At 40.6% G+C, this 12,684-nt stretch overlaps 1 long non-coding RNA gene across 1 annotated transcript; it reads left to right on the forward strand.

Annotated features, from left to right (window-relative positions):
* The first annotated feature begins 5,586 nt into the window (after nucleotides 1-5,586).
* LOC120323959 lies at nucleotides 5,587-7,380 on the forward strand. The gene is made up of 2 exons (XR_005564904.1): nucleotides 5,587-5,669; nucleotides 7,264-7,380. It is a non-coding gene; the product is annotated as an uncharacterized LOC120323959 (long non-coding RNA).
* Nucleotides 7,381-12,684: the final 5,304 nt, after the last annotated feature.

Consider the following 12,684-nt stretch of genomic DNA (forward strand, 5'->3'; position numbering starts at 1 on the left):
GTATGATATTGTGAGCAAAACTAAATAATAATCTAATCAATGCTTTTAGAAAAAGTTCTGGTGCCTTTTAAATATTCAGCATAGATCCTCTGAGACACCAATACCTCTGGACCCACAACCTCTGCTATAGCTTCTCATTAATATCATCCTGGATTGTTTACTTTTCCAGTAATATTATTAGAAATAACAATAAAAGCAATAACATGTATCCTCAGGGTTGGCTCAGGCTTCAGACCTTCAAAGATATATTTGTTTGGAGCATTTTTAATTCCTATTGTAATATTCACTCTCCTTTCAGATAATCAAATTTGTGAGAACATTGCTTTTTCCTCTCTAGCTGTGATTTGGTCACCTCCTGGCAGGTTTAACTTCTAGTAGACAACGCAAAGAAGGTTTGTTGACTCCATCACTCCACCTCTCTGGGCTAAAATTCCAAGCATTGCATGCAATATGAAAGAAATGTACCTCTGTCTATGTTTTGCCTCCCTGCTGCTTTATTTTTAAGCTTCCCAGATTCCATTTACCAGCTACAACTCCAAATTGTCAATACAAATGCACCCAGTAAGCTGCATCAATGTGAAGTCAATAAGATATCATAATTAAAGGTATATCTGGGCAAACCCTATGGCAGGATTTTAATGCAGCAGCTTGAGCTGCTGGTGACTGGCTCTGGATCATCTCTCAGTCCCAGCCAAGCCATGTCCCAGAGATCAGAGCAATCAGGACCATCAAAACCAGGAAATCAGAAGGAAACAGTTCAGGCTGTTGCATTTGTCCTTAACATTTTGTGACTGCACTTCTATGTTTTGTCACTAAATTTTATTATTGCATAAACATTTCCTTTAGGCACCTGGGCTTCAAAGCACTGGGATCTTTTCAAAGTGCATCATCCAAAGATGTCATACTTGCTTCAAACTGCTTGTAGGTGAAACACCAGCTGAATGAGAAGAACAATGAACAGGTAAACAGAGTAACAGGAAGGTTATCTTTTATGTGGTAAACAGCAGTCACGGCCAAGCGAGTGCTTTGTTAAAGGAAGAGCAGCAGTGTTTTACAACAAATGTATATTTGTTTTACAAACTCCAACCACTCCTCTGTGTCAAGTTCTATTTTCCCTCCTCAAGGTGCCTGGGGACAGAAGCTGAACAACATGTGAGCTACCAGATACACTGGGTAAGCCATGTTTCTCTTTTTTTTTTTTTTTTTATTTTTCTCTGACTCCAATTTTCACCAAGTTCCTACCTGGGTCAGTATATATCCTCACTTTTGTTGTTGGACCTCAGTGCTTTCTCTTCTGCAGTAAAGAGCAGTTTGACCTGGCAACTTCCCCTTTCAATAGACGTTTATGTGAAAACCTCAAAACATTAGCTGCACAGCACTCCGAGATAAAATATCCCTTCCATGAAAAAAGATTTATAACAATAATTCCTGATAAGGTATAATCAGTTTCAGTACCAGCAACATGAGCATTGGTATGCATCCTATTCTCTGTGAAGCCATCTCCTTATCTAGATTTTGTTATCTAGTTGCATACTGATCTGATTCTGTTTTTAAAGTGTAAAGAAGGAAAAGGGAATAAAGTGATTGTGACAATGATAATTTATAACTCATGCTTGATTAGCCAGTCCTTTGGAGTTGTTGCTTTTTTAGCAGAAAAAGGAAAAGGTTGTAGGTAATGAAGCAGAGTTTTCTACTCCTGTGTTTTTTTGGTTCATTTGATGCAAGCTGAATGATGGTCCCTTTCGGTCCATCTACAGCCTGTCTGTCCCAGTGGGACAGTGCAAAAATCTGGGTTTAACATTTATTTTTTTTTTTTTTGTAATTCGTTAAAGGTGAGAAAAGAGGTCTCTATGAATTAAATGCCTCTGACGCAGAATGCTTTCCAGCAGTTCATAAACTTGTCCCCTAGGGTTTCAGTATTAACCAAAAGAGAACATGCATTTGTTTTAATGTTGATTTTCTAGATTCCCCAAAAAAAACCCCAAACAAACCACAACAAATATATTCTGTCTTTCTGCATCATGACATTTCAAAGAACTATCCATGACATTTGTATCAGTATACAGAAAATGATCTGCTTGCCTGTTAAGGTGGGATGGTATTCAGTAATCGCCCTTGTCTCCACACTGCTGGGTAATTTAAATTATCTTTCTTTATTGATGGATAGTGTCAAGGCCTCAGAAAAATATCATTGTGCTACACCTGAATTTTTTATAAATAAATAACAGAAAGTGGGTCCTCTCAGGCTTCCAAAAAGGGCTGCATAAGTGGACTGTGCTACTCTCTGACTTTGAAGAGCCCACATAAAATACATCACCTTTCCTTCTGCAGGATAAAATGCTAACCTTTAGCAAGCTCTAATGCAGTTCTCCACCTGAGGCTACTAACAACATAATTCTCAAAAGTTACTCTATTGACCTATGCCACAAACTAAATTTTAAGCTGAGTATTAACTGGAACCTGGTAAGCTATATTCAGCAAATGAGGTTTGTATTGAATAAAATGGCTGACAGGGAAGTAGCATGAATTTCTCAGTGAGTTTGCTTTAAATGTGCCTTAGGAGCTCAGTAACATAAAACAAGACTTCCATTATTTAATTTTTAATATCAGCTCTTAATAGCTTCATAATTCACTGTTGCTTTTAATTACCATTCATATCTCCAACAACAACAAAAAATAGGCTTAAAGAAAAAGAAATCAAACATCAGAACCTGGTTTTGATTTAGAAACATTCATAGTATTGAAATAGAAATGTTGCTCCTAGCTATACTGTTTGAATTATACATTAACTCATTTCATCTGGTTTCCGTGGTGCTATTTTGGAATATTTTTTCAGCCACTGATTTACATTTCATGTTCAAGCTAAAACTCCACTTCTAATATTCAAAGATATTAGGTCAGCTATATAATTTAATAGTTCATCAGAGAAAACACCAAATTCTACCAAAAGTGTCTCGTGTTTTATTGGCTGCTCACCAACTTACATGTGTCACAGGGACAGTGAATCAGAACATTTCTGAGGGGTCTGCAGGAATCTAAGATTTAGAACAGCAAATGTAAACCCTATTGCACTGTGGGTGAGGTGACAGTCAGCCAGAAGACATGTCAAAGTCAAATGGCATCCTGAGGCAAATATGCTGTTAACTCTGCCACTTCGGGTTATACGCAGAAGTAAACTCACAACAATAATGTTTTGTCAGTCAATCATTTTTCCTAATCTAAACTGCAATTGATGTATCTTACATTGCTATAGAATCTATAATGCATTGGAAAAATTCCCGATCCACTTCAGTGTGAGTACAGCCAAGAAAGACTGTTCACTGCAGAGGAACAACTTGATTTAAAGTTCATATTTCTTTGAATCTAGTAATGCTACACCTGCTTTCAGTTCACCCTTTTATATTTTACAAGTAGCAAGAGGCAAGGAGAGGCCTTCTTTTAGTTTGTTGTTACAACTAGATTTCACTTTAGCCTGTCTACCTGTTTTCCTGCTCTGGAGCTGGCTGGAAACCAGCACGGAGAAGGCTGAGGGAGGGGAGGCTACTCCGTGCACCCACAGAAGTCCCTGCTGCAAAAACACTGGAGCACCATCTCGAGTGGAGCACCCAATCTGGATCAATTCTCCCTTGCAATGCTCATTGCAGCTGTCTTTGGATCAGACACTCAGCAGACACTAAACACAATTGCTTCAATGTCAGAAGTTAATCATGATGGATTAATTAATTAGAAATTACACCGCTGCCATCCCTCTTCATTCCTTCCTGGCAGGACATCTTCCTCATTCATCTGCAGCAGAGTTCTGTCCAGGCAGAGCAGAGCAGAATGCAGACATGTAGCTTGCATAGCTCCAGTGAGAAGTAGATGTGGGTATCTATGTATAGACAGAAAGACATATGTTTTGAATTTATGTATATACATCTCTATATATACACAGAATAATTGTCACTATAAATAAATACTGTAAAGAAATGCAATGTTTACATATAAATTTCAAATCATCAGCTCTTGCTGTGCAGAATCGAAACAGCTTTTCTGTAACATTCAGAAAAAAAGAAATACAGGAAAAAAATGGCTGTATCGCCACCTGGAGGGACGGCGTGTCCTCACCTGCACGTAGTCGTGACTGGCTCCACAGGACGGGACGTGTATGCTGTGCAAAAGGGTTTAATCGTAGAGTTTCTGGCACTGGAGTTATCATTAGGGGTAATTTGAACCAGCTGATTGTGTAGTTACACCTTTTTTCAGTCTTTGGGCCAGAATAAACAACTGCAAATCCTGGACACTTGCTTGTTTATTACTGTGCTCTACACACGATACATCTGTGCCTTCAGAACAAACTCCTGTGTGTGTCTTCTTTTGCTTAAAGGAAGAGGCAGGAGGGATGATGTTGACAGTGAAAGGGGTCAGAATTCAATGCTTCTTTTCAGTTTTTTTCCTTTGAATTTGACTTGAACTTCTAAATCTTAGAGTTAGGAAAATGGGAAGGAAGTTCGATCTCTAAACCAAAAATTAATTATAAAATTAGACCTGTTTCATTCGCCCTGAGGAGATGGAAAAGCCTGAAATAAAACCCAGCCAAAGCCATTGAGTATCCTCACACAGGCTTTTCCCCTTTTCCCTGCTGCCTGTAAGCTGCCAAGGGAAGAAATGTTTCCTGCAGTAGAAATTATCCAAGTATGAAGTGTAATATCTCTTGAAGTACAGCAAGCATGATCATCCCAGCATGGGCTGCACAAAATGGACTTATCTTCCATTTATATATTTACAGGGACCTCACCAGTGCTGCCCTGCGAGTGCACTAGTGTGCTGCAGCCACTGCATTGCTGCTCTCTCCAGGATGTCTGTGAGGGACACAGCCCTTATCACACTGCCCTCCTCACCTGAATGAAACAGCTTTTGCATTCCTCTGACACTCAGTGAAGATTTGCCCTGAGGATGGTTTCACTGTGTACCAAGGACCACCAGTGGGGACCTGTAGACCTCCTCTCCTTACCACATGTGCGACGGGTGTTCTGAGTCCAGGAGCCTGGTTAATTGTGGCAACACCGGCAAAGCTCGTAATTGCAGTACACGGGACGCTCTGAGCCTTTCCCAGGCAAAGAAAGAAATTACTGCCATTTCCCAGAGCAGGCATTAGGCTTTGCGGGACTGCCAAAACTGCCGCAGCGTGCCACTAACCCAGCAAGAAGCACTAAAACCAGGAGCAGCGCTCAGTCGTGCCAGTCAGTCAGGTCTGCCTGAGCGAGCAGCTCCCGCCCTGATGGGGGTCAGCAGTGAGTACATCGACAGCGGGGGGCAGAAAACACACACAGGAGCTGTAGCAGAGTGTACCAGAAATGATGCACTTAGCGCCATGGTCTAGTAACCGCGGTGGTAGTGGATCAAGGGTTGGACTTGATGATCTCAGAGGTCTTTTCCAACCCGGCTGATTCTACGATTCCATGATTCTGTGATGCTGCCTATCAGCTTTGCATAGTCGAAGAGAAAGGAAGAAAGAGGGGTGAAGGGCAGCCACACACCTTCTGCCTCTCACCCCATCGGGACACACACCCCGCCCGTGTGCTGCTGGAGCCGGGCTGTGCCGGCAGGTCCGAGCCCCGGAGCCCATGGGGGCAGGACGAACAGGCATCACGGCTGTTGTGGTAACGCGCACCAGCACAAGGTACAGGGTAAGTTATTCCTCAGGCTCCCACCCCTCGCACCAGAGCCAAGTCCCGCCTCAGAATCACCAAATGCCTTGTGCGGTTCTGCAGATTCCTGGTCTCCTGTGCCACTGCATGGCCACATGCAGAAATGCAGGTCTAAGGAGTAACTGGCTTTTTTTTCTCTTTCCCTGTGATAACGAGTTAAAAATAAATAAAATTAAGGCAGCTGTAATAGTGACAGCAAAATGATGAGCATGCACAACTTAAAATTATAAAAATTCCTAAACACACATGCAGACACGGGGGCTCACATGTAGGTCTTGCCATTGTAATCTTTTTGTAACATAATATGCATTTGCTTAGGGAATTAGACTTTTAATAACCTCTTTCATGAGGAGCAGTAACTTTCATTCCTGATCATTAGTGAAACATTTATTTTGTGTACTTTTATGTCTGGACACATGACAGCCATTCCTAAATATGTCTTTACAGGATTAAAAATAATATTTTTAAAATAATGTTAGCTGGAGATGATACCAGGTAAAGCAATATCACGTGTTGTTGCGTTTTAGTTCCCCAGAAAAGAGATGGCATCAGCTGCAGTACAAGTAGCTGAAGCATAGCATTTCTCCTTGTGTTAACCTAGACATTGCAAGGGTGCAGTCAGCCACATAAGATGCTTCCCTGCAATTATTGTACTTATCTAGGAAATAATCTGAAAAAGGCCGTCTGACAGGCAGGCTGCCATCTTTCTATTGCTAAGCAACCTCTGATACTCTTTTCAGGAGGAGTGACCAGTTTCCTGAAGAGCAGACAGCTGAATTTAAAGAAGCCTCTTTTTTTTCTATATTTCTTTTCTTCTCTTTCTCTCTTTTTTCATTTTTTTCTTTTTTTTTTTTTTTAACTATACAAAAAAAACCCCTACCAATGGCCCTATAATGACAAAAATTGGGACTGGGAAGAGCTTGCTAGGCAAAAGACCAGCAAAAGCTGAGTTGCATACTGCAGTCAATAAGGCAATGCTGATAATGATGGCACAAATGACCTTCCAGTGTAGCTGACAATGATGGCAACGAAAATAAAATACACTGCTCTATGCAGAAAATTTGGATTGGAGAGAAAAACTGAAAGAAAAATGGGAGGGAGACTACATCTTCTTTACATTATGCTTTCTCATTCCTTTTCTTCCATTTGGTTTTACTTTCTCTCTTTCTTCTATCTCTTATTTTGCAACAATTCAACACCACGTGCTCTGATTCGACATGTACATTACCTGCTTTAGTTACTTGCTGAGGTAAGGTCATTAGTGTTGCCTTTTAGCTGGTTCCTTGTTTTGCTTACTTGTTGTCTCTGGGGTCACAGGTTTCTGCCACTGACTGCTCTTCCAGCAGTTCTCACTTAACTAAGCAGGTATATTTTAAACTGACAGTGTCTCTCTAGTGGTGTCTTGAGACCATTATTTACGCAGTGGTATTTTTCAGTGTGACAAACATACCTACAGTTGTCCATCTCCTGCAGTTGGCTGCTTTCACTAGATACCTCCTTGGACCATTTTGTTACATGTAGTGTTTCTTGTGGGCACAGGGGTTGACTTATTCTTTTTTTTTTTCCTAACCAGGGAGGAACCAAGAGTACCCACACTGATCTTTTCAGTTGATGCAGATAGTGAAGGATTCAGTCAAAATTTTCTACAAACAGTTCCAGATCTTAGATAAAATTCTCTCACTAGTGAATAGAGTGCATAGCACAAGAGCTTCCTTTTTCTTCTTGCCCTCTACCTTCTCTGAACGGATGCTGCTACGTCAATCTCTAGTCAAGAAGCTCAGTTTAACCTCTTGAACTCAACAGCCACTCAGCAGAAATCATGCTTCAAATAAGGATATTCATTCCCACTCTCCCAGCCTGAAGCACATACTGAGGATACAATCTAGTTAAAACATACTAGTGCTCAGTTAAATCTGTTGCCTTAAAGTTATTAGTGGCAATACAGAAAATTTCAAGTATCCATATAGATGTTGAGTAGAAACGATTTCACAGACAAGGTCAGAGTTGTAATGAAAAAATGCCCACACAGGATATATTTACACTTGTCTTTCCAGTTGCAATGAGTACCTGGAGTGAATATGGCTTGAGTTTTACCACTCTTTCTCTTCTGTGTGAATGATGTTAGCAAAAATGCAGGTCAGTATAAGGGTGAATACCAGCATGGTGGGCAAAGCAACTGCTGAAATTGTGGTCAGTTTATGGACAGTTTGAAAGTATATAACTGAGACAAATTCACCAGGTCAATTAGGCAAAGAAATAATTAACACATCAGAGAATGGTTCAAGGGAAAATTGCTGGCAGGGAGGAATCTGTAAGGAACCAGAGGCACAGGGTTGTCCCCTGTAGTGAATTTCCTTCATGGAACCACAATGTTCTCAACAAGGATTTCCCACAGGGAAAAAAAAAATCTTCCTTTCATAAAAGACCTCAAAATAATTCAAGCTGTCTGTCAGTAATTAAATCCATTACACTAGCAACAGGTGGTGAAGCTGTAGTTTTTTTCACATCTGTTATCATTTTCATGAGTATGTACTCATTGCAAGAGCTATGTAAACCACAGAGCAGAGAGGGTTGGGTTGATGGCTGTCATCCAGGCAGCTGCTGTGCTCAGTTGTTACCCGAAGAGGAGAGCAGAAGGGACAAGATAGGCACAAGGGGTTTGGGCAGGATTCTAATGGGTAGAAACAGAGGGATATAAAAGGGAGTGAAGAGATTTCATAGGGTTTTTTAAGGAAAGAATAAGAAAGAAAAAGGAAACTTTGGTTATGTTTAGAGCATCACCTTGATATGTGTTTCAATTTCCTGCCGGAGACTTTCTATGTGGCCTAGGGCAGGTTTCTTGGTTGCTTTGGTTCAGTAAATTTAAAAATTAAAAACCCTGGAAAATATCAGAGACCCTGAGGACCACAGGCATAGAACAGGTCACATGTAAGTTAGTGAATTTACCTCAGTCTCCAAAACACTATGCATTTGTGCAAACTGGCTGCTGGGAATGGTGTGCCATAGTGAAGAGGGCTGTGTAAGCTGCCAAATGAATTCTACATATTGAAGAACTTGCTAAGACTGAAAGCTGCTTTTAATTCAAAGAACATATGGAATGGCCAGAGCTCCGGGTTGATATTCAATGCAACAGGTTGTACATGTCACTCCTATATAAGAGTAGAAAAGAATCCTGTGGTTGAGATATGCAATGTCTTCACATAAGCTTTGGAGAGCTGCCTTTTCTGAATACTGGGTATAAGTGTGTATGCAGACGTGAGAGAAGTTCACAATCAATTTACATCCAACAGTATTGACACAAGGTTTCAGGTCATGTTTAGGACATGTTGTCTTTATACCTCTCCTCAAAGACTGGGGTTTTCTCTCCGCTAACTCCTTGCATGGCAATATCATGTATACTTATTACTGCATTAAGCTGCAGTTTCGTGGTCTGTAATTACTGTTTACTTAAGGAATCCTTAAAGAAAACAGTTTAGAACAAAAATATATATAATTGAGTTATTTTTGAAGGAATTTCTTTAATTGTATCTAGTTCCATGACAATGAATAGATTGCTGTAATTCTTTTCAAAGAATCATCATTTAACTCTACTGGACTTTGAACTAACAAGATTTTGCATGTTGTTTAATGTTAATGACCATCATTAAGCTGAGGTTACTTGGCTGAGATCCATGGTGAAGGGCAGGGTTTACCCAGCAGATCTTCACTTTTCTGGAAGCTCTTCCACAGGCAGAGCCACAGATCATCCCATTCCTACCCACATCCTGGTGGAGTTGTGTCACTAGAGACTCCCATGCGGTCAAAAGACCAGCAGGAACCACAATCTTTTTCTTAATTAATAAAATTAAACTGACACAGTAGATTAATAACCCTCAAACAGTCTAAACCTCAAAACAATTATTGTAGAGCTCTGAATGGAGACAGAAATAGGTGCAGACCAGGTCAGTCCAGGCATCCTTCCCACCCTCCTCCACTGCCATTTCACATCCTTGACTTTGGAACTGGGTGTGTGCTGGATAGTGTTGTATGTGTGGAGGACTGTGGAGGCTTTGACACAATCTTCTCTTCCACACTTGAAAGGCCCCAGTGTGCATAAAAGCCCCTATATCTGCTCTCCTCCTGCCATGCTTCTTTGGATACCTCCCCAACCCAGCGAGCCCCTGCTGTCAGTGCAGTCAGCCTTGTAACTCAGCCATTTTTGCCCAAAGGCATCTGAGATCCATCCAGGGTGCCCACAGACACCAGAGCACCACCCCAGCTCCTGGTGTGAATGCCTTTTCAAGTTGTGACTTACTCTGACGCATCTGCCAGGGCAGCAGCAGGGCCCAAAAGCAACCTCCTCATATTCTGAGGAGAAAATAAGCAGGAGAAAGGAGGGACTCCCTGATGCCCAGTTCCCTCATTCTCAAAAACTTGATAAGTAGCCCTTATTTCATGGAAGTGTATTTGCTCACAGAACGCTAAAATCATGCTTCAAGTATGGTTATTCACCGAAACAATTAACTTTAGAGTTTCTTGTGATGGTATTGACTGATACAGGGAAGGGAGTGAACTAAAGGAGATTTTATAGTCTTTGCAGAAGGGTAATTTATTTGTAAGGTTTAGCATTGCTATTTGATTATTTGCCTAAAAGGCTCATATGACAGAGCTAGTCTTCCTGAGAAATCACTGCATGTTGCTCAGTGATTCACTGAATGGTGGCCAGAGCACTGTTTGTAACTGATTTATCCGAATCCTTTTCAAATCCTTCCCTCGATTAGCATTTCAGCAGTTCCTTTCCTATGTGGCTACTCAGGAAGGTTGTATGAAAATGATTTCAAACACAATGATTACACATTGAGCAGATGAGCTGTCTCGGGTTTATGTCACTGCCCATCTGCCTGTTCTAAATGGGCTTCCTGCATTGTGCCATTTCCTCTCCATCGGGTAGGCAGTAAAAAGACTGCTCACACGCAGCATCTTCATTCCGTTTGACCTTTCCACACAGTTATTTCACACGCATACTTTAAAGTTTGTGTTTCCTTCTGCAAATATAATTTTAATCTCATTCCATTTTGGCAGCAGGTACCGTTGCAGCAAGAGCTGTTCGTTCTTTATCCTGCTGTATTTAGCATGGACACTGAAGTACAACATGTCAGCAGGAGATGGGCAGTGTGAGGTACACTCAGGACACACACTTCAAGGCCAGATCCCACAAAGATCTGAATTGTAGAGAAAATGGGAAATGTGTAGGTCTTGGTCCTATGTTCAGCACTGAAGTACATATAGGCTTGAATTTGGACAGGGATTTGACTAAGGTTTAAAATGGAGCTTGATCTAGACACCCTTTCTCAAGCTCCCATTCACTGTGAGTACTTAAAATGGAAATATTTTCCCCACAAGTTTTACATTTTACTCCCTCTTATTCCCACTAGTCTGGGTGAATACTTTGCATTATGAAGAACCAGCCACAAGGTGTCAATGTAGTGTAGCAGATTCTCAGTAAGGGTTTGCTACTACAGCATCCTTTGACTTCGAATGCAATTAAAACCTGCCTTCTGATAAATTATTTGAATCGCTAATTGCAAAAATTCAGGTCAGATCACATCTTCTGTACCTGATTAATTTAATCAATGAAGTCTTCTTATGCTGTGATTGGGAGGGTGGGGGGAGAAAAATTAGTATAAATGACTGAAGCAAAAAATGTGAAAAGCCACAACTACTGCAGCACTGTGTTTTAGAAAGAAAGGCTGACAAAGTAGGATGCAGACTGGTGGGGATGAGTCAACACTTGCCAAAATATGAGAAGTGACCATAAACAAAAGACACAATATGTGAATTCACTCTTCATGGTAAGGAGTCAAAATATCTGGATGAACTGGTTCCTGTTTATAAAGCACCAGCTACACCCATTTATAAGAGGCATGACAGATGAGACAAGATAAAGATAGAAAGCCAATATTGTAGAGTTGCATTTTGTCTCTTCTACACACAGATTGTTGTGTGTCATTAAATATAAAAACAAATGCCTCAAAAGAATCAGAGCTAAAGCTGAGGTCTGAATTACAAAGGGTGTGGAAGCAATTTGGTTTTGTACCTCAACAGGGGGCTTGGATCTAGGGGGGAAGGGCCTGTCAGAAATGAGAATGAAAGGCTGTTAGGAAAATTACTCCTGGAATTGTGAATATTATCTCTTTGAAGTATGCGCTAATGGATTTTGGCTAAGAATTTTCAAAGAGGTTAAAGACTTAGCTTGCATTGAATGTCAGTGGCTTTTGGACACTTCACTGCCATAGTCTGCTTTGAAAATCCCAGCTTAGAATATTAATTTTAATGTACCCTTTTCACTGCAGTAGGAGGGAGTAGATCCATGACAGAGAGAAGAACAGAGAAACTACAAAAGAAAATAAGTTTCTTTGTATTACATTCTTTCTTTATAAATTAATGTACTTTACCTAATCTACTCAGTCAAGTACAAACGCGTATATAATAGGTGGCTGAGCAGAGGATATATATTATGTGACATCCTTCACTTGTGTTAATGACCCTCTGTATTGTGCTTTGCATAAAGTGGAGGGCACTGACTCACAGATAATACCATAAAAATATATCCTTGGGTACATTTCTTAAAAGGACAAAGGGAAGATGGAGCCTGTTAATGCAAAGAGCTGGTTTTCTCAGGTTCTAAACCAGTTGTGACACCATGCCATCCTTTGAGAGATATTTTATTGGGCAACAGACCAGTGTCAGAGGTCAAAAGAGCAACAGCAATAGATGCATCATGTTCCCTGGAGTTCCCTGGGGGCAGGTTGGGACAGTAGTTAGAAAAACTGCAAAGTCTGTGGGAATAAATCTCTTGTTATTCTTGTGCTTTTTTCTTTTCCTTTTCCTTTTCATATGATGTATCTTAAGGAGAGGATAGACCCATGCACAATACCTGTGTGATGGTAAATAAAATGTTACAGGACAGCTTTAAGCTCTTCAGAGGGAAAGTATGTTGAAAAGGTGTTTGTAT

The sequence above is a fragment of the Pipra filicauda genome, unplaced genomic scaffold (genome assembly GCF_003945595.2).
Source record: "Pipra filicauda isolate LSUMZ 115617 unplaced genomic scaffold, ASM394559v2 scaffold387_size670060_pilon, whole genome shotgun sequence".
NCBI lineage: Eukaryota > Metazoa > Chordata > Aves > Passeriformes > Pipridae > Pipra > Pipra filicauda.